The sequence below is a fragment of the Lissotriton vulgaris genome, chromosome 8 (assembly GCF_964263255.1).
Source record: "Lissotriton vulgaris chromosome 8, aLisVul1.2, whole genome shotgun sequence".
NCBI lineage: Eukaryota > Metazoa > Chordata > Amphibia > Caudata > Salamandridae > Lissotriton > Lissotriton vulgaris.
In genome coordinates this window covers 270,712,691-270,733,677 of record NC_141696.1, presented here as the reverse complement: position 1 = coordinate 270,733,677, position 20,987 = coordinate 270,712,691, and positions in this window count along the sequence as shown.

Sequence of the window (20,987 nt, the reverse complement as noted above, 5' to 3'; positions counted from 1 at the left end):
GAACTGCAAACAGAGGAGTGTTTGTTCATTTTTTATTTTGTCCCATTTTCCCTCTTCCCCCAGAGATCTATTCTTGACAAACTGAATTTCATAAACAGTTTGGGCAGGCATAGATTTTCAGGGCATAGAGAATTGTTGTCTCATCTCTCAAGTTGAACAACCTGGAATTCAGGTGAGTGAAGACTTAACAGTGCTGCATTTGACACTGTCAACTACGGCACGGTGATCCTGGAGTCTGGGAGTGGCAGGTGGTGTCATTACATGGATGCAGTTCTTCCTGAAAGAATGATCATTTCAGGTCTTTGAAGGTGACATAATCTCCTAACATACGTCCCTCAGTAGTGGTGTGCGCCAGGATTACTGAGCCCCACACTGTTTAAGGTCTACATGAATCCATTGGCAGAGATAGTCCGTCCACTTGACATAAGAATCATTACCTACGCCAATGACATGCAGCTCGTGGTGGAATTAAACCATCCCAATGAGTCATCTGGTGGCCTAAGAAGCTACCTAGAGGAGGTAGCCAAATGGATAGAGCTCTCTTGCCTAAAACTCAATGGGGACAGGACGGAGCTTATGCTACTCGGTAAATCGACATCTTTTAACTCAGAGCTGCTTTGGCCCAACTGTCTTGGCCATGCTCCTGAATGAAAATACCAGATTAAAAGCCTAGGCATCTGGCTGGACTGGTCTCTGAGTTTTGATTACCAGGCGGCACAATTATCGGCCACTTGTTATTGCCTGCTGGGGATGCTCTGAAAAATGCTCCCTCTTCTCCCATTCCAGGCAAGAATAATTATGGTCCATGCTCTTATCCTATCTCGCCTGCACAATTGGAACACCCTCTATTTAGGAGCCCCCCAAGCCATGATCTCCAAGCTCCAGATCCTCCAAAATTGTTCAGCTTGCTCGCTCCTCCAGATCCCTTAACGACAATCCGCAAAACCTACACTGAGGAGCCTTCACTGGCTGCCTGTCAGGGAGAGCATCAAATTTAAGGCTATGTGTTTCACTTGCCTTGGTAAGCACTACCTCTTCTAACAAGGCCTTCCTTTACCCATTCTTGGGATTTTTATAACCATCATTCTCTTTTATGGCACTATTCAAGGGCTTTTGGCCCTCTGAATTCTACATTCTTCACCCACCTCCGGCGAACACTGGTTTGCTTACCTTTTAACTTCCCCTTTTTGGGGGGGGGTAAATGGGTCTCCTTCCTTCTTTTTGCTTCATTCTGATTTCATAATAGTTTTTCACCAATTAAAGACATCAAAACCCTTGACCCCACCAGGTAGGTCGCTCCCTCTCCATACAGTACCGCCTGTGTCTCCCGGCCCCAGCTGCCTCTGCTGAGGAAGTTCGAGGCCCTCCACCACCCGCAGGCTACCACCTGTGCCTCCTCCCTGGTGGCCAGTGGTAAGCCGTAGGTAGGTTTGTTCATCCTCTGCTCTATTGCTCTTATTGTATTGCCTGTATTTTTATTATTGTGTCTATGATTGCTGGTGTCTGTCTTTCCCCGCTGCCTGTACGTGGTCCGTGCCCCTTTTTCTTCCCTCTGTTCCCCTCGCTGTCCCTGTGTTCTCTCTGCCCTGTCTTTTCTTCTGCTCCCCTCGCTGCCCCATACCTCTGTGCCCGTTTTGCCTTCTGTTCTTAGCTGCCCCTGTATTTCTGTGTTCAGTATTTTGCTTCTGTGCCACTCAATTTTAGGGTATTTCTGTGCCCTTTAGCCTTCTATGCCACTCCTTTTTCCCTTGTTTTGGTGCCCCTTTTGCCTTCTGTTCCACTCGTTTTTTGTGCCGTCTGCCTTCTATGCCACTTGTCATTTTTGTGCCCCTTTTGCCTTCTGGTCCACTTGTTTTTTGTGCCCTTCTGCCCTCTGTTCCACTCTTTTTATTGAGCCCTTCTGCCCTCTGTGCCACTCGTTTTTCCCTCGTTTTTGTGCCCCTTATGCCTCCTGCTCCACTTGTTTTTTGTGCTCTTCTGACTTCTGTGCCACTCCTTTTTCCCTTGTATTTGTTCCCCTTTTGCCTTCTGTTCCACTCGTTTTTTGTGCCCTTCTGCCCTCTGTTCCACTTGTTTTTGTGCTCCTCTGCCCTCTGTGCCACTCGTTTTCCCCTTGTTTTTGTGCCCCTTTTGCCTTCTGTTCCACTCATTTTTTGAGCCCTTCTGCCTTCTGTGTCACTTGTTTTTCCCTCGTTTCTGTGCCCCAAGCATGCCGTGGAGCTCTGGGACCTGCTCGACACAACATTCCCGGACGTTGCCTTTCTGACAGAGACCTGGATTAATACCTCCTCCGCACCCAACATCTTCATAGCCATTTCAGACGGCTACAAGATCGCACCAACAGAGTCGGAGGAGGAATCGCTATCGTCCACGAGAACAGCATCAGTGTCTCAACTAGCACCGACGACGCGCTCAGCACCGCTAAACACATGCATTTCCAGATCCACACAGAGCCTAACTCTACCCTCAGAGGCACCCTCGTCTACCGACCCCCCAGACCCCGCCCCCAGTTCAGCGACTTCATCGCCGCCTTGATCAGCACGCACGCCCTGACCTCCACCAACTACATCCTCCTCGGAGACCTGAACTTTCACCTTGAGAACAACAACAACTCCACAACCCTGATCAATAACCTCCCCAACCTCGGACTGAAGCAACTCGTCACAGTGCCCACCCACTCTGCCAGCCACACGCTCGACCCGTCTTCTCCTCTAGCCCGCACATCTCCATCAGCCACACCACCGAACTCCTCTGGACCGAGCACCGGATCCACAGATACAAGAAAGACAGTCCCCCAGGCCCTATGGAGTTCTGGACTTTTTGGTTCCGTCCAGAGGTGTCAGGGAACAACACCCAAAGACCCCGGAGTTCCACCTGCCTTGGTGCGCAAATGAACAGAAACACGGGCTTCTCGATGGTGGCGTCAAAGACCAAAGGTTTATTACTGCAGGGACACAGAAGTCACAGAAACTACGCATGGGCAGTGTCTAGGAGCCTGTTCGATTTGTACATTGAGGGTTGCTCCTTATATACTAAAAATTGTGCTTCAGGCAAATATTTCACATGTTAGTACATTCCTAAACCTTTGTGTCTTAAACAATAAATATTTGGCGTTACACAGGAACTGTCGATAATATCTGATGCCAAACATCACGAAGAGGGGTTCCCACTAGTCCATCACAATCCCTTGTCAATATTGCATTCAAGAGCCGGACCGCCTCATCGTAAAGTTCGTTACCTCCCCCTAATAAAGGCCCAGAAGGAAAGGAGCAGAGCCAGGTGCAGAAGATAGGAAAGCGGGATAAGAGATGTTTGTGGGTTGTAAATGGGCAAGGCTACCGGCTTCGGCCGCCTAATCATGATCGGGACAATGGACACGAGAACCAGTTTAGGTGGGCTGGCCTCGGGCAGAGGAGGCAGCCTTTGTCGAGTCATGCAGCTACAGCGTGATCTGGTTTAAGGTACACGTGTCAGGAAAGAGGTGAATCTCCGGCTAAGGCTACGTGTCCTTAATCCAAATGAAGTGATCAGAGGTTATTGCGTATGTGAGGGCAAGAAACACAAAATGGCGGACATGATCTAAGATGGATGCCGTGGGTAGATCAGAAATGTGTTCATAACAGGAGTGCTCTTGCTCGTATCGTAGCGAAAACACCAGGATATGCTAAATGGATCATTTGCGGTTCGCTGATACTAATATTATGTATTTCCGACAATATAGAAAACACGGGTTCAAATCGTCACGGAACCTCACCTACATAAGGAATGTTACGAGACTAAAAGATGTCCAACCGCACTTGAGCGTTAATTATCATTTAGACAAGCGATTGCCTGTTGCACAGAGTTATCTATAACCTGGATTGTCATTGCGTCCCCATATCCATTTTCATCGAAGATATAGCGACCAGCCCATAAGTGTTGCATGCCTATGCACATGACTTCAATACCCCTACAAGCGCTACAAGTACAGCTTTTATAAGGATTACACGGACACTATCAAGTGAGAAAAAGAGTTTGGTTCCATCCAGTTGTCTGACCTTCAAGAGATCTACCCAAACTAATATATTCTTTTTTCCTATTGTTAAGTTTTTTGTCCTAATGCAAATGACGGACTCCTGAAGAAGGCAATAGCCGAAACGCGCGTAGAGTCTCCATCCACTGCTTTGCTTACTCCACTAGCCCGATTTGTCACCAGAGTCATTTGTTCTGTTTTTTGTCCCCCCTCTTTTTTATGTGTGTTTTTGAATATGTATAGATAATCTTCTGAAATCTCAATATGTGTGTTATTGACTTTTTAATGATTTATGTGTATTTTTTATAAATGAAAATCTCAACAAAAATGAAGAAAATATTTAAATAAATCACAAACTAATTTAGAATATAAAAAACATGGCCTGCTTCCATTAATTTTGTCTACATGTCACTATAATTATCTAATTTGTTTAGTTGTTCCCTTGGGTTTTTTGGCTTAATTATTAAGCTCACTACTGTTCGTTCCTCTAAAAAATAGTTCGATTTATTCCCTACGAGTAGTGAAGGCATTAGAAGTAGGGGTCCCTTTCCTTTCCAAATTGAGTCACCCAGGCCCTCGTCAGCAGCGGCTCGACTACGGAAACACCTTCTACGTGGGAGCCCCGACCAAGCTCATCAAATGACTACAACGCATCCAAAATGCCTCGGCATGACTGATCCTCAACGTACCATGCCAAGGCCACATATCCCCCACCTGAGAAACCTGCACTTGCTCCCCATCAACAAGAGGATATCCTTCAAGCTCCTCACCCACGCACACAAGGCATTCCATAAGACCGTCCAGCCTACCTCAACAGATGGCTCTCCTTCCACATCCCCAACCGCCAGCTACGCTCTGCCGACCTCTCACTCGCCACCGTCCCACACATCTGAAGAAACAACCACTGGTGGGAGATCCTTCTCCCACCTCGCCGCCAAGACATGGAACACCCTCCCACTGAGCCTACGACAGACTCAAGAACTGCTGACCTTCAGGAGGATACTCAAGACCTGGATGTTCGATCAGTAGTGCCGCCCCCCAAGCACCTTGAGACCCTTGCGGGTATGTAGTGGGCTTTACAAATAATTGATTGATATATGAGTCTCCTTCCTTCTCACACACTTTTCTGTTCTATTCTCTCCCTAACCACTCACCGAATAAAGAAGTCACCTTTCAGCTGCACTTTACTAATAGAAGACAACACATTTTGAGTTGTAACAAAAAAAGCTTGTATTTATTGTATGAATATTACAGCCCTGAAGAAGCCCGTGTCTGGGCGAAACACGTTGGCTGTATTGAACCTCAAGCACATCACCAATAAAAACAAACTAAGGAATACAGCAACAACTTGGACTCATTCATTTTTTATATACTTGATGTACATACTACAGTTTTCAAGTACATGGCCTCTCATTCCCCTGTGAATAACTATGTGTATCACACATATGTCCTTTTGGGGGAATGGACCTACAATCAGCGGATCTATGATCACCCCATACCACCCAAGCAGAAACCTCCTCTCGACATCCCTCTCTCTTGCCATGCTCCCAAAAATAAAGAGATCTAAATGTGGTGGACGCTCCCTTTCTTACAACTCTGCTAAATTATGGAACGCTCTCCCCCCACATACGGGGGGAGCCTAACCTGCTGCGCTTCCGGAAACTCCTCAAAACTCATTTTTTCCAAAATTTCACTTAACTATGGGCTCTCTCTGTGTGCGTCTGATTTCAGCACTGGGGTGCCTCAGGGTAGCTATTGCGCTTTATTAATGCTTTTTCATTCATTCATTCATTCTAAACGTGTGTCATTAATAACCCCATTTCTCAAACATGGGATCAAAGTACCTCCACCCTTACCCTTATGAAGGCTTTCACACACATTTTCAGCCCCAGGAACCATTCCCGACAGATAAAATCGTGGCCGCAACTCTCTGTTCAGGTAGTGTCTAGCCAATCAGAACATTGATCCACCAGCCCTTAGCAAAAACATAAAAAATATATCATTATTACACAATTTACAAAATTAGTAATTCATTAAATATGTATTAATAAAATAATAATGAATAGTTAATTATAACAGTATTAGTAATATTACTATTACTGAATTAACTTCCCACCCATACCCCTACAAACCTTGTAACCCATAACCAAAATATAATCATTATTACATAATTTATATGATTATTTTCAATCACATAATTAAAGAAAAATATTAATTAATTACTAATTAGTTTATACTTATTCAACTTCCCACCATATGCCCACACAAACCAAACAACACTATAAACTACTGTTAACAATTAAATTAAGAATTTTTAATCGCTTAAAATTAAAAAATATATTTAAAAAAATGTATATTATTACATGAACAGGAGTAAAACATCACATTAATATATTACCTTAAATCCAATAAAATAATTTAAAAATATATATTTTTATCAAAGATATTGTTAAAAATGATTTTAAAAACAATAATATTTTTAAAAATTATATTGATTACCTAGAAAACCAATTTTCTAGCCAAAGATAATTTTGCATCACACTTTCTTAAGCCTCTATATATTATTTCCCAATAGTTGTGTCTTGCGACATTTACAAATCAATATTTTGTCCAAACACCATTAATTTTAATATTGTGAGTGCCCCGGTTCCAGCCAGGGCACTCACACCTCAGAATATTGTTTGGAGTTATGGAGGGAGGCTTTGGCCCCCCGTACACCTGCAGGCTCTCTGGTGCAGCATTCATTTTGAGTTGTTAGCATGGGAACCGGCTACACTTTTAAAAAATTCATTTATCTTTTCGATGGGTACTCCGGTCCCACCTGAGGCACGCACAACATTGACATCTGTTGTGGGACGTGGGGGGAGGCCACGTAAGTAGTAAATCTCTCTCTTTCTGTGTTATTTGTTGCATTTATTTAACTGCTATTAATGTATCAATCAATCAATCAATCGTATCATTTGTAAAGCGCACTACTCACCCGTGAGGATCTCAAGGCGCTGAGGTGGGGAATGCTGCTACTGCTCGAAAAGCCAGGTCTTGAGGAGTTTTGTGAAGGTCAGCAGGTCTTGGGTCTGCCGTAGGTGGATGGGGAGGGTGTTCCAGGTCTTTGCGGCAAGGTGGGAGAACGATCTGCTGTCTGAGGTCGCTCTTTGGAAGCGGTGGACTGTAGCGAGGGCGAGGTCGGCGGAGCGGAGCTGACGGGTGGGGGTTTAGAAGCTGAGCCGTCCGTTTCATGTATTACATTAACAGATAATGTTAACTATGTTTGTAAATGATTAGTAAAATGTATTTTACATTTTCATTTTAATACATTTATCAAAAATTAAGAAAAATGTACTTTTCTGTACGAATAATACTTTTGGCAGTTTCATTTTGATTATCCATTTTGTTGTCACTATTGCAGCATAAACTGTTAGACCTCTTGAACTCATAGGTAGGCTCTTCACTGTAATATTGTAGCAAGCTAGGTGATTCAGACATTAGTAGATCCAACAAATTACACATTGGAAGTAGCATTTACCAATACTTTTAGACAGTGTTTTTCTTGAATCGACCAAATTCAAGGGAGATTTTTTCATTTTGTCCATTGGATCCAGTAAAGAAGGCAGCTCTGTGCCAGGGAATTTTGTATCTGTTTTGGTAAAGTATTATTTTTAGATTTAAAGGAGCAACAGGACCACCTATATGAAAATGAGGCTTCTGATCAGCCCTTGTTGCCATGTTTGGAGTTGGAGAAATCTATCTATTTGTGTTTATTAGACACACAGATTGGAGATTAGAGAGGCTTTCAATGCAATGCTTTTATTTTGGTCCACAATCTTTGCCTCTCTACTGAAATCAGCTATTAGACCTTGGTTACTAGTCAGGCAGTGAAAAATGACCATGTAGTTTCATACATTGACTTTGGCTCTACCATTACAAGTATTTTTGAATGTAGCTTAATCACATGCAGAATTGCACATTGGTAAAACTGCATGCAATGTATCCACATGTGGTAACAAACCTGGTATTACAGAGAGGTAAAATTGAAGAACAAGAAACTGCAATTATGAGATATGGGATAGCTATTTTCACATGAGGAATTAACTCAATCTCTTCCTCCTGCCCAGAGTCAGAACAGCATATTATAAGTAGACATTGATTTTTGTATCTGTTTGTCAATAAAATTAGCCACTGTCTCTGTGGAAGGAAACAACATCTCTAGTCACAGTTTTCTCTTCTCTGTAAACCATGAACTAGGCATATATTTCACAGAACTTGAAATTAAGTCCAATGCTGTGTATCTGCTGGTAATATTGAATAATTTGATGCTGTTCCACTTGAAATATAAAACGAAAAGATCTCCAAGGATCATAAGCCCTATTTCTCTGGGTACCTCCAGGAACATAGAAAGCTGAAAATTACATGTCTGTGACGAATCCCAGATAAAAAGTGTCAACTAGTAATGGACTGGACTATTCTGTGCCTTATGCCTGACACTCTGAGAGTTTCTGAGTGTTCCCCATGAGGTCCTGGAGAACTTAGAAGTTTACTCCTGTGATTGTTTGGTCACCAAAACATGTTTGGGAACTTTTCAAAACGTTTGTTCCATAGCTTTAAGGAGATCAACCGCAAACTGTAGCTGACCAGCAGATACATGGCATTGGACTTAATTTCAAAATTGTCTCATGCAGAGAAAAGGTTTGCTTCAGCAAAAGAAATTACAAAATCCCTTTTTATATTGGGACTTAAATTTTTTTCGAACATCCCTACTTCCAGGCCATAGCAAGGTAAATCACCTTGGTATGCCCGACCCATGCTTCATCTTGGTTGGCCTCAAATCACACCTAGGTCCCAATCAACCACTTCCATTGACTGTGCTTTGGGCTTCTTGGTGATATTTTCTCTCAAGTCTTTAAATAAATCATATCCCCGGTTTCCCTTTATTGGTCTTTTGTAATTTCAGTTTCATTTTGCTTATATTTTTCTCCTTTTTTGGGAATTTTATTTTGTTATTTTGTGGACTTTTTTATGTTTTGGAACTTCTAAATGTGTTACATGTTTTCCTTAAGGTACGTTTGCCTGCTCTATGCCACAGATAGCAGAGGTTGTGTTCATAGTTAAATAATGTAACCCTTTGACTGGACATAACAAATGTATTACTAACTATACGTTTATGTATATAACACCATTCCAACCCAACTAATAAACCCTTTTCTCAAGACTCCTTGTTAAGCAAGCAATCATTCAGGTGCAGGAAGAAGGAGCACAGCACCAAATGGGCATGGGAAACAGAAGATACAGGAGATATCCTAGAATACCTCACACATACCTTGGCCCTTCAAACATGAAACAGCCATATGTGTTAAAGACATACAGGCTGAACACGAACACTGTCAGCTACCATATTTTCATCATAGGGGAGTTGGTAGAACAAAATATTACCCACTTTCCCCATATGCCAATAAAATGTTTTTGCTCTAATGGGGTGTTCTTAATGTTCTAGGGATAATGGACCATACACACACACACAAGCCTAATAACACCAAAGTCACCTCAAAAAACAGAATGAAGTAGAAAACAAAAGCACATAATAAATGTGCAGTTGGAATATGACTGTATTGTAATATCTCTACATTTATATGCACAGTTTCTTGGAGCAATCCAGGACTCCAACGTCCTTCAGAAAAGCATGATTCTCTAAACCATTGAAACATATCACCCTTGAAGAACATAGATAATTTGTGAAAACATATGTTTCTTTAAACCACCCCACTCTCCATTCATCACTCATGTCTGTAACCCCACACACACCAGTGAAGTAATAAATGTAAGAAAAACTGGGCCTCATTTATGAGAAATGACGCATCGCTGTGTGAAAGCAGCGATGCGTCTCTTCTCAGTGCGCACTCCTTGCGACATGATTGATGCGTCATATTTATAATATGGCGCATCATGTCGCAAGGAGTTACAGATACGTCAGTATTTCTGACGTATCTGTAAGCGCAAAAGTGACGCATTGCTGGAGTGTGTCACAAAAGTTACGCCAGCAATGTGTCCTTTCTCATGGGGCAAGCCCCATGTGAAAGGGCCTACGTCAGTCTTACGCCTGCCATGAGGCAGGCGTAAGATTTTGACGTCCTAGAAGTGGTGCAGTGAAATCCCATAGATTTCACTGTGTCACTTCCAGGACCCTTTCTTGCGTCAATACACCCCCCTTGCATACATTATACCTGGTGCAGGTACAATGTGGCGCAGGGGTTTACAAAGTGACGCATCTACCTAGATGCGTCACTTTGTAAATATGGCGCAACAAGGCACATTTTTTACGCCACTGGTGCGTCGTAAAAGTGAGGCACAGCCTCATAAATGAGGCCCACAATATTTTGAACGCTGGCACCTTCAGTGTCATAGCAAAAATCAAAACATAAAAAGAAACAATGTTAAGGTTATGTATAAGTGCAATTAGTAATCTCAACAATCTCTGGCAACATAAAAGGTTACTATAACAGCGAAAATATATATACCAGGAGCCTGAGTCACAGAACTAACTTAAGACAAAATCCTAAACTTACTACCATTTCTTACTCATTTCGGTATTCACAGAAGTTAGGACCCCTAACTTTAGAGCTCATAAATGCCTTCTGTGAATACCAAAAGTCTTAAAATTAGGATTTTTCTCAATTTAGTAGTAGTAAAGTTAGGACTCCTAACTTTAGGACTCCTAAATGCCTTCTGTGAATACAGAAAATCTTAAAATTACGATTTTTCTCAATTTAGTATTAGTAAAGTTAGGACTTCTAACTTTAGGACACCTAAATGCATTCTGTGAATACCGAAATTAAATTCTTAAATTTAGGATTTTTGTCAACAATTTAGTAGTAGTAAGTTAGGACTCCTAATTTTAGGACTCCTAAATGCCTTCTCTGAATATCCAAAGTCTTAAAATTAGGATTTTTCTCAACTTTACTACTACTAAACTGAGAAACATCCTAATTTTAAGACTTTCGGTATTCACAGAAGGCATGTAGGAGTCCTAAAGTTAGGAATCCTAACTTTACTACTACTAAATTGAGAAAAATCCTAATTTTAAGACTTTCGGTATTCACAGAATGCATTTAGGACTCCTAACTTTACTACTCCTAAACTGAGAAAAATCCAAACTTTAGGACTTTCGGTATTCACAGAAGGCATTTAGGAGTCCTAAAGTTAGGACTCCTAACTTCTGTGAATACCAAAATGAGTAAGTGTCTTCTGTGAATACCAAATTGAGTAAGTGCCTTCTGTGAATACAAAAATGGTAGTAAGTTTAGGATTTTGTCTTAAGTTAGTTCTGTGAATCCGGCCCCATGTGTCTATTTTTTATACACCTTCAGGCTACATAAAACACAGGCATAACACTAACCATTACAGACTACAGAGTGCTGGATTCCCAGCTGTAGAACAAAGCTCCAGCATTTGGAGTTCTTAGAATAAGTAAGAACAAGTCTTGGGGACATACATTTCTAGCCCCCCAAAACAAAGGGTCACCTTTTAAAAGGTACTTCTGAGGGAGGCTGCTCAATTCCAGCAAACCCCCCACCCCCTCCCACCCCACCTACCACCTACCCCATGTCTTATTCTTAGTGTTCCTGTCCTCCGGAGGCCACCACAAGGTGAGTAAAATATGAAAATAAGACCCACCTGAGGCATTTTTGGGTGATCCCAGCCAGGAAACATACTTTCCCATTAACTGTGCGTGTTGGGGCCCAGGGATGGGGTCCCTGGCCCCCTTACTTGCATTGGCCCCAGTGGACATGGGGGCACTAGGGGCAAACATTGGAACAGGGAGGGGACCCGAAGTACTTACCCTCTCTGCGAATAAATATCTATAGCCCAACCCTGGGCCCTGGCACAAAGTGTGGGTATTTTTCTGATCCAGCCTCAGAGTCAAGCCAAGTCAATTTTACAAAAATTTTACAAAAAGCAATGAAAGAAAAAGTATACAATTTTTAAAGATAAAACCATATGGTGAAGGCAGGCATCACTAAGTACAAGCAAAGAGAATTCTGCTAAATCCTATTTTACAGAATAAATAAGAAAACAAACAAAGCACATAGCAAGACAGACCTTTATGCATAGGGTTAGAGCAATGTGCAAACTATGCAGAACACAGAGCTGTTGCAAAACAGATCTGCAAATAGTAGGCAAATGTTCAGCTGAACCATGTTTTAAAAAGTGGGCAAAAGAAAAGTCAGTCCAAATAACAAAGCTTTTGCGTGAGGATTTACAAACAATGTGCAAAATAAGCAGAACACCGGCCTGTGGTTGAACAAGAGATCTACAATTGATATGAAACACAAACTAATCGCAAACTTGTCTTGTTTAAAATCTCACCTGCTTAAGACTTGCATAACCAATCTTGGCACAAGTTTCAACACATGTTGATATCTTGCTGTACTTTGTAGGGGAAATGGAAATCCAACTGCACTCTAAGGCAGATTTACCCATGGGTGTCATGTAGTTAATAACAGTATATCATGCTGACTTTACCCATGAATTCCTACTAATAATTTAAGACCTAACCCTGCAGATTGACACACTACAGTAGCATGCACCCCTTCTTACTGTGGCACATCAATTGTACGCAGAATCCCATGCATCCACGCTCCGCAGTTATACACAGTACAAATATAGAGTGCCTCTACCCCTAGCTGCAGCACCTATGCTCTTCAAATGAGTGAGTTGCTGTCACCCACAGATGCAGCAGCAGTGCATATCAAAAATGTGTCCTGCATGTACACTAGCTGTAATACCTGTGCACTGAAGTACTGTGCATTGCATTAATCCCAAGGTGAAATACTTGTGCCCTGCATGGACATGTCAGATTCACTCCACCAGCATCATCAATGCTTCCTGTAGGCAGAGATCTTGCTCCCAATGCAAACTGAAGCTATAATAATGGGAATGCAGAATTCTGTACTGCCTTCAATCTTTTTCCAGGCGTATACCCTCCGTGCATTGCAGGAGAAGTATGTCACACTGTCCCCTAAGAAAATTCCAAGTACTTTGGTTCACCACGTCTACAATAGCCACAACACTCAGTTCCTGTAGATACTGCATGCATTGCACATAAGCTAATTGAGCTGTTGTATGCTCTGCTATTTACTAGAGCCCAGAAACAGCCCTACATATTTATATAGTTTTTCTATTGTTACAGTTTACACGTGATGTACTGTGTGCACCAAGACCCTCTGACTCATTCAATGTTTTTGAGCAAAAACTAGGATTCTAGGGTTGCCACTGAAATGCGGGTTGGTACAGCTGCAGAAGACAAGACAAGCCTTCTGTGGAAAGTTGTGGCATTTTGAAACATTCCCAGTTCTAATACTCCTGGTAAATCCGTAATGTGTTGAAATCCATGGGTAGTACATGAGAACACCCGTGCTTCACCCATGGAACGCCTATCCAGGGGAGGCTAATGCAAGGCAGGGAATTGTGTTCACTTGTGTTGGTCCAGATTTACCAAGCACAACAGGGCCATGCAAGGTAGCCTTGGATTGCGTGGTAAATCTGACTTTAGTGTTGTGTTGCTCCTGTTTTACCATTCATGATGAAAGGGCAACACAACTCTACGATAAATCTTCCCCCTAGTATCAAGAGACTTTGAGCGATGGAAGAACACATGGGATACTTGACAATACTGGGCATGAAACAAGAAAGTAGTCATGATTTGTGTATGTTTCTAATACCATCTTACTATACAGCAGAAAAGTGACTCAGAAAATATGTCCTAAAATATATTGCCAACAGCACAAGCTCCCATTGGAAAATGGAAGTTTGTAAACATCCCTGCACTGTGTGGCAAGCACTTTGCAAGGGGTGTTGAGTCCCCAGGCCATATGTAGAGGGTCAGGGGCAAACAGGGTCCCCAGCATTGCTTCCTGACAGCCAATCCATGTCAAAAAGGCTAACATGGATTGGCTGTCAGAAACCGACATTGTAATCGCGATGGCAGAACAGTGCCTGGCTCTGCCGTCATTGAAGGGATTACTTCTCCGCTCCTCTTCCAACCGTCTCTCGGAGCCCGTCGGAAGAGGAGTTGAATCCCTGTCTGGTTTTTCCTCTGACCGCCATATCAAAATACGGCGGTTGGAGAGAAACTCAGGATGTCGGGCCCATAGTATATATACCATAATAGTATTAAAAAAAATTACATTTTAAAATTTATTTAGAAAATCTTTCTTCTCCAACAAACTTTATTTCTTTTGCCAACATGTTCTTTCTCTTTTGAAGGTCAAATGAAGACATTAGTGCTCTTTCGTAAACCTTCTATGACAGTTTTCTCTGGATCTTCCAGTTGTAACTTAAGTGTGCAGATAACTGTAAGAAACCTGCTTGAATATGTTGCGAATGACAATTAAGTTACACTTGAAGTGGAACACATTTATGTGGGATTTCCTTCATCGCTCCCCTTACTCACACATGGAGACGTCCGCAAGGACAACTTAATTCGAAACGTTATTGTAGCCATTCTTAAGCAAGTAAAGCAATCTTAATTCAATGACTTACACAAGTCATTGGCATTCTATGGTAACTAACACAAGAGTAAGTTACTCCTATTTACAGGTGGGATTTCCTTCATTGCTCCCCTTACTCACACATGGAGACATCCGCAAGGACAACTTAATTCGAAACGTTATTGTAGCCATTCTTAAGCAAGTAAAGCAATCTTAATTCAATGACTTACACAAGTCATTGGCATTCTATGGTAACTAACACAAGAGTAAGTTACTCCTATTTACAGGCGTTCCTCAGTCCAAAGTCTGAAAATGTTCTTTGTAAACTGGGCTCATTAAGACCAAGTAAATAATCAGTGATTCTAATTACAAGCACCAAGAGTATTGAGTCACTTACCTCGACACCCAAGGCTCCAACTAAACCTATTGACATTTTAAAATGAAAATCAGAACTGTTAATTACTTCTTCTCTCATAATGTATATTTCTATTGTGATTGCTCTATGTGTTACTTCTGATCTGAGGCGATACTTCGCCTATGGAGCTTGGCCAATACTATACAAATATCTTGCTAAATTCATGAAAGAAAGAAAGGAAGAAAGAAAGAAAGAAAGAAAGAAAGAAAGAAAGAAAGAACGAAAGAAAGAAAGAAAGAAAGAACTAACTTATTACATTTTTGGATGCATTCTAAATATTTTATGCGTACTTACAGCCAGATTCATCAATTTCCAATTCTGCGATTTTTAAATTGCGAGAAAATGCGAATCGCAATTTAGAAATCACAGAATGGCATTAATGAAGTTTTGCAATTTAAAAATGCGATTCGCAAGCGGCCGCAATCTCCGATTGCGAGATGCCAAAAATCGGTAAAAAATCGCACAATCCGCCCATACCCCTGTTGAAATTGCGATTTTGCAATTATCGATATCGCAAATAGCGATCTCGCTAACTGTGAGATCGCAAATACGGGAAGTTGCATCCTGAGCACAGTGATGACATCACAACCAGGAAGTAGGCAGGTCCCACCCTCATTCAGCAGTGAGAGGTTGAAGAACAGGCAGCAGTTGCAGAGCTCCCCTCCAGCATTCCCACAGGACTACAGCAGGAGACACCACAGTGGCAAGCATGGCACAGGATGCAGCAGGAGCTTCCACCAGTGGGAGAAAGCGCAAAATAAAGTTTTCTGAGCAGGAGCTCGAACACCTAATTGAAGGAGTTTCCAAGGATCACAACCGCCTATTTGGCAAAGACTCCAGAAGGGTACCAGAGGCGGACAAAAGGCGCATATGGCTGCGCATCCGCGTCAAAGTGAACGTCGTGGGGGTGACCCAGCGCTCAGTGGATGAGCTGAAAAAGCGCTGGTATGACTTAAGAGGGCGGGCAAAAGAAAAAATTGCTGAGAGGCTTGGGGGAGCAATTGGCGACAGGTGGAGGGGAGCCCACTGTCCCACCGAACACCCCACTGGAGGACCAAGTGGAGGAGACCATCAACCCACAGGCCTGTATGGGTGTGACCCAGCATGACTCCTCCCGACCCACCCAAGACACACCAGGTAAGTGCCATGCGACTGCAACCCCCTGTCCCCTAACATTGTCCATGACTCCAGTGCATCCGATAACAAACCCCAATCATGCAGCCAAAGTACAGCTCCATAGCGCAATTGCATTGTGGGACATGTAGTCTGCCCACAATTACCATCCTGTACCATAGAGCCTGACATGTCCAGTGAGAGTCAATCCTGCAGCGAGACAGGGAATGGTAGACTGCATGCATGTAGCAAGCCTAACTGTGTACGGAATATGTCACTAATCAACGTCCACTTTACACCACAGGTGGTGCTGATGTCCCCAGCACAGACAGCGAGGCCCTGTTGATTGAGGAGAACATGGAGGACACGGAGGGGGATACACATCATACCCCACAGCACGGACCATCAGGACAAGCTGCCACAACAGCGGTCATCCCACCACCCGCCCCTGTGGCCTGTGCCACCCCGTGACAATAGGCGCTGCTGTAGCACCACGCAGCACACAGCCACCAGTGGGGCCTGCAACACCAGCAGCAGGTCGCCAACAAACCCGTCGCCACGCGGCTGTGAGGAGCCAGACGAGCGGTCTGGTCAGGGAGCCGCGCACCAACACATCCCGCGCTGGCAGGGGCAGAATTGTGCGAGCAGGTGGCCTCTCTATTGAGCGCAGGATGCTGAGTGTGCACCAGACCCAGGCCCAACACCTAGCCGCCATCCACCTCCAAATGGATAAGATGGCACGTAATGTGGCACATATGACAGCAGCTGTGGAGGCCAACACTCAGGCAATGTCCAGGCAGCAGAATGCCAATCTCCGCAGACACCGCCAACTATTGACCCGCCTGTCGGCGTACACACGGTCAAATCACATTATTGGGAACGCCTCCTCCCAGCTCTCGCGACGCTCCCTGGCCATGCAGGTCCAAATGGTGCAGTGCTGCCAGGACGTCGCAACAGCCCTGGAGAACATAGCAGCAGCCATGCAGGGCATGCAGGCCACTGGCCATGGGCAGGCAGGGGGCAGACGACAACAGTGAGGCAACATCAAGCCACAGCAGCCAGTCCATACCACCGGTCGTAGCACCCCGCCACAGCAGCAGGCCCTCTACTGCCGCACGGCAGAATCAGGAGGAGGACGTTGAGAGGAGGTCAGGGGCAACTGCCCGGAAACGCCACTGAACTGTTGTGCTTTACAAAGAGGCCACATGCTGACGCAACAAGCATGCCATACAGACTAACCTGGACATATGACGCAATATGTCAATCTCTTCACACTTTTCAGAATGCCATGTTTATTGTGCAGTAACAGTAACTAAAATTCTGAATAACGTAAAGTGCCTCATGTCATTATTAATGTTGTCATGCATGAGTTGAGTAATGGGTGTGGGGAGTGGGTGCCCTAGAAATAGTTCATGCAGATTTGGTTGCGGCGCCTGTGTCCTTCTGCTGGATTCTCCCTGCGTGCGTGACGCACATGTGCAGGTGGCCGATTGTCCCCTTCTGACTCACTGCCTGAGATGTCTACAGGTATCCTGCGCTTGGTAGCAATGTTGTGTAGGATAGCACACACGGCCACGATGCAGCAGCAGACCTCAGGATCGTATTTGATGGCCCCACCAGTCTTGTGCAGTATGCGGAATCTGCTCTTCAAAAGGCCAAATGTCCTCTCAATGCAATTTCTTGTGTGTATGTGTGCTGCATTGTAATGCTGTTGCTGTGGTGTTGCTGGGTTGAGGTATGGGGTGAGTAGGTACTCGCGGAGAGCATAGCCGCTGTCACCTGCATGATAGGAGCAGAGGGTGAGTGCCTGTGCAGCGCAGGGTCATTATCACATTGTACTGTTGTGTGGCATGTGTACTTACCCAGTAGGTGTCCTTCACCAAAGTCTCCCCTGGTCAGTCGTGTGTGGATGCCACTGTGCCGGAATATGAAGGAGTCATGTGTGCTCCCCGAGTACTGTGCCACTATGTCCGTGATGATTGTCTTTGCATTGCATACCATCTGTATATTGAGGGAGTGGTAGGACTTGCAGTTACGATACACGTATTCCATTTGTGCTGGTGGGCAGATGTGGATGTGGGTACAGTCAATGCATCCTATGATGTGTAGAAATTGTGCTACATTGTAAAATTGCAGCTTGGTTTTGTTCAAGTCCTGTTGGCTGGTGGGAAATGATGTGTAGTGGTGTAGGCGGGTCAGCATGGCCTCCAGGAAACTCCTTAGGCAGCGGGACATGGTGGGCTGGGATATTCCCCCTGCAACAGCAACTATACCCTGGAAGCTTCCGGAGACCAGTAGGTGCAGGCTGCACAATACCTGCACATGTGTGGGAATGGCATTGGTCCTCCTTGTTGGGTGCTGCAGGAGGGGGTCTAGGTCCTGGATCAGCTTGATTATCATTGCCCCACTTAGGCGGTACTTTGCGTAGATTTTCTCCCTGGTTTGGCCCAGTAGGGTGACCCGCTGACGGAATATCCACTCCTGGATACGTCCTCTGTTCCGTGCTGCTCGCTGTAGCCTTCGCCGCCTGACCACCATGTAGAGTCCTGGCATTGTGTGAGTCCTGAGGCTCCAGCTGCATGTCCTTAAGTGTGTTTGGTCAAGCCAGCTCCTGTTGGAACTTAGCAATACTTTTTTTCTGAAGTGTTTTTTTTTTTCATGGTTTCCACCTGGTTTGGGTTCTTCTTAACACCATCATTGCTGCAGCAATTCCCCTGTTGTGCTGGAGAACTCCGAAAACAATGCAATCATGACGAGCTTACAAGAGGTGTAACTCATGACGAGCTGAGCTCGTCATGAGCATCGAAGGAGTTAATTTGCACGTCGCTAAATGCGATTTTGGGTTTTTTCGCTATTTGCGATTTTTCATGAACTGCGATAGCGATTTATTTGCAATATCGCACTTTTATTCGCCGAATCGATGGTTTCTCGCTATTACCGATTCGCTGATTGTCTTCTTCCTGGATTCTGCGAATTTAATTGCGAATTCCCAGATGAAGTGTGCGATTTCGCAATTTTCTTTGTTGAATCCCTTTTCATCAAATTGTGATCGCAATTGCTTTTTCGCAGCTATTGCGATCGCAATTTGGCTTCATGAATCTAGCTGTTAGTCACTAAAACCCATCAAATAAAGAAAACTCCCCTTGCAGCTGGTATATTGCCCATTAAAACTGACATCAAGTATCTTTAACTAAATGTTCAACATATATGCTTATTAGAATAGGTGGTGCAAAGGATAGTTTCCAACTGCTGCACACACCACTGAAAAAATCATTAATTGTTTAATGCCATCAGAAAAAGATTTTGACTTAATATTTCCCAAACACTTGTTATAAATGTTCTTTCCCGGTAGGTCGAGCCTGAATTTTGAAATGATAGAACTGTAGCAAAGGGAGACGATAATTTCCCACAAGAGCTGCCTAATTTATAGCTTTCATCACACCAATGACCCTTGCAATTTGGTACTTGCGCCATTAATTTGTCTGCACCTGCTCCATCTACTGTGAAATAAAATCAAAGGCGCAATTCTCTTACATCACTTTCACCATTAAAGACATTGTAAAAACACTTTCTATGGAATTACTTTTTGCGATACATTGTAAAAAGAACTGTAAAGAACAAAGAGGGAATGGAGTGCACGAGCAATGCTGCTAGTGTGTCACCTACAGTATTAATGTGCTTCAGGGACCTAAACAAACACAATAGGAAGAAGGTTCATAGAACTAATGCACTTTTTTGTTACTTGTCAAATACCTATGGACGTTTGTGAAGTAATAGTGAGCGGTTGATAAGGGAAAAGGTATATTTCGAAAGGCTTAAGCCATGAATGCAATGTCTCTACATTTAAAAAACAAAATAGACATATATGTCACATTGCAACGTCTAAAACAGAAAGTACTCGTATTTTTTTGCTAGGGAAGATATTGTAAGAGAAAAAGGTGAAAAGTGCCATTTTGTTAAGAATATTACATTAATGCTGATTCACAAAGATTTCTTAAGGGTAGATGATGTCTTACTCCTTCCTTAGCTGTGCGTAGCAAATGATTACCCACGCTGATTCACTACGCATTTTCTGTGACAACACGAGGGCCACACGCCGTCTGCTGTAGGTCTGCTAAACCTGTGGTGCGACCACCCACCAGATCAGTAGTTTATTCCTGGTCTGATGTGCTGTCCGGCAGCAGTATGACAACGGAGGTCTAGTAGGCTCATGAAAGGAGAGGATCTTGCAGACCGCCACTCTCAGAGCACTGCCTCCACCTTCCTGCACGGTGTAGCATGCATGACACACCATACATTGGCACTATATGTCACCCCCGCATGCACCTCCTGGGTCCTGAGGCGGCTCTTAGTTGTCTCACCACCACCCTTTCCATGGCAGGTCCACCATCTTGATATGGATGGTGGAGAGGCAACTTGAAATATGCTCGGCGGAGCCGCTGCAGCACTGCCAGCATATATCTGCCTCTGACTGCTGCACGAACGCTGCAGGATACTGGATCCCTAGCAGTCGCAAGGTCCTGTGGCAGCCAACCTACGCAGTCATAATACTGCGAGTGTCCCACAGTGCGGTGGTGGTTGGACCGCCACCATAGGTTTGACGGTCGTTCGTAATCAGGCCCTTACTCCTGGCTTAGCTGTGACCTACTAAAGCAATTACAGAGTCAAACATAATTTCTCACAAAACTTTTCATTCCGTAATACCAATAGTCAGGGGTAAACAAGAGTAATGCTCAACCACATGCAGAAAAACACTTTGTGAATCAGACCTGTCATCTCTAGCTTCTTGTACCCTGGTGTTTTATACATCTATTTTATTAACACTGTTTTAAAGTTAAATATTCTCTGTTGACCAACATGTGGATACTTGAATTGTTGAAAGGTAAACAGAACAACTGCTCTACCATGTTTTCATTATAGTAAACACAGGTCTTGCCCATGAAGCCTATTTGTGGCATCTACTTAA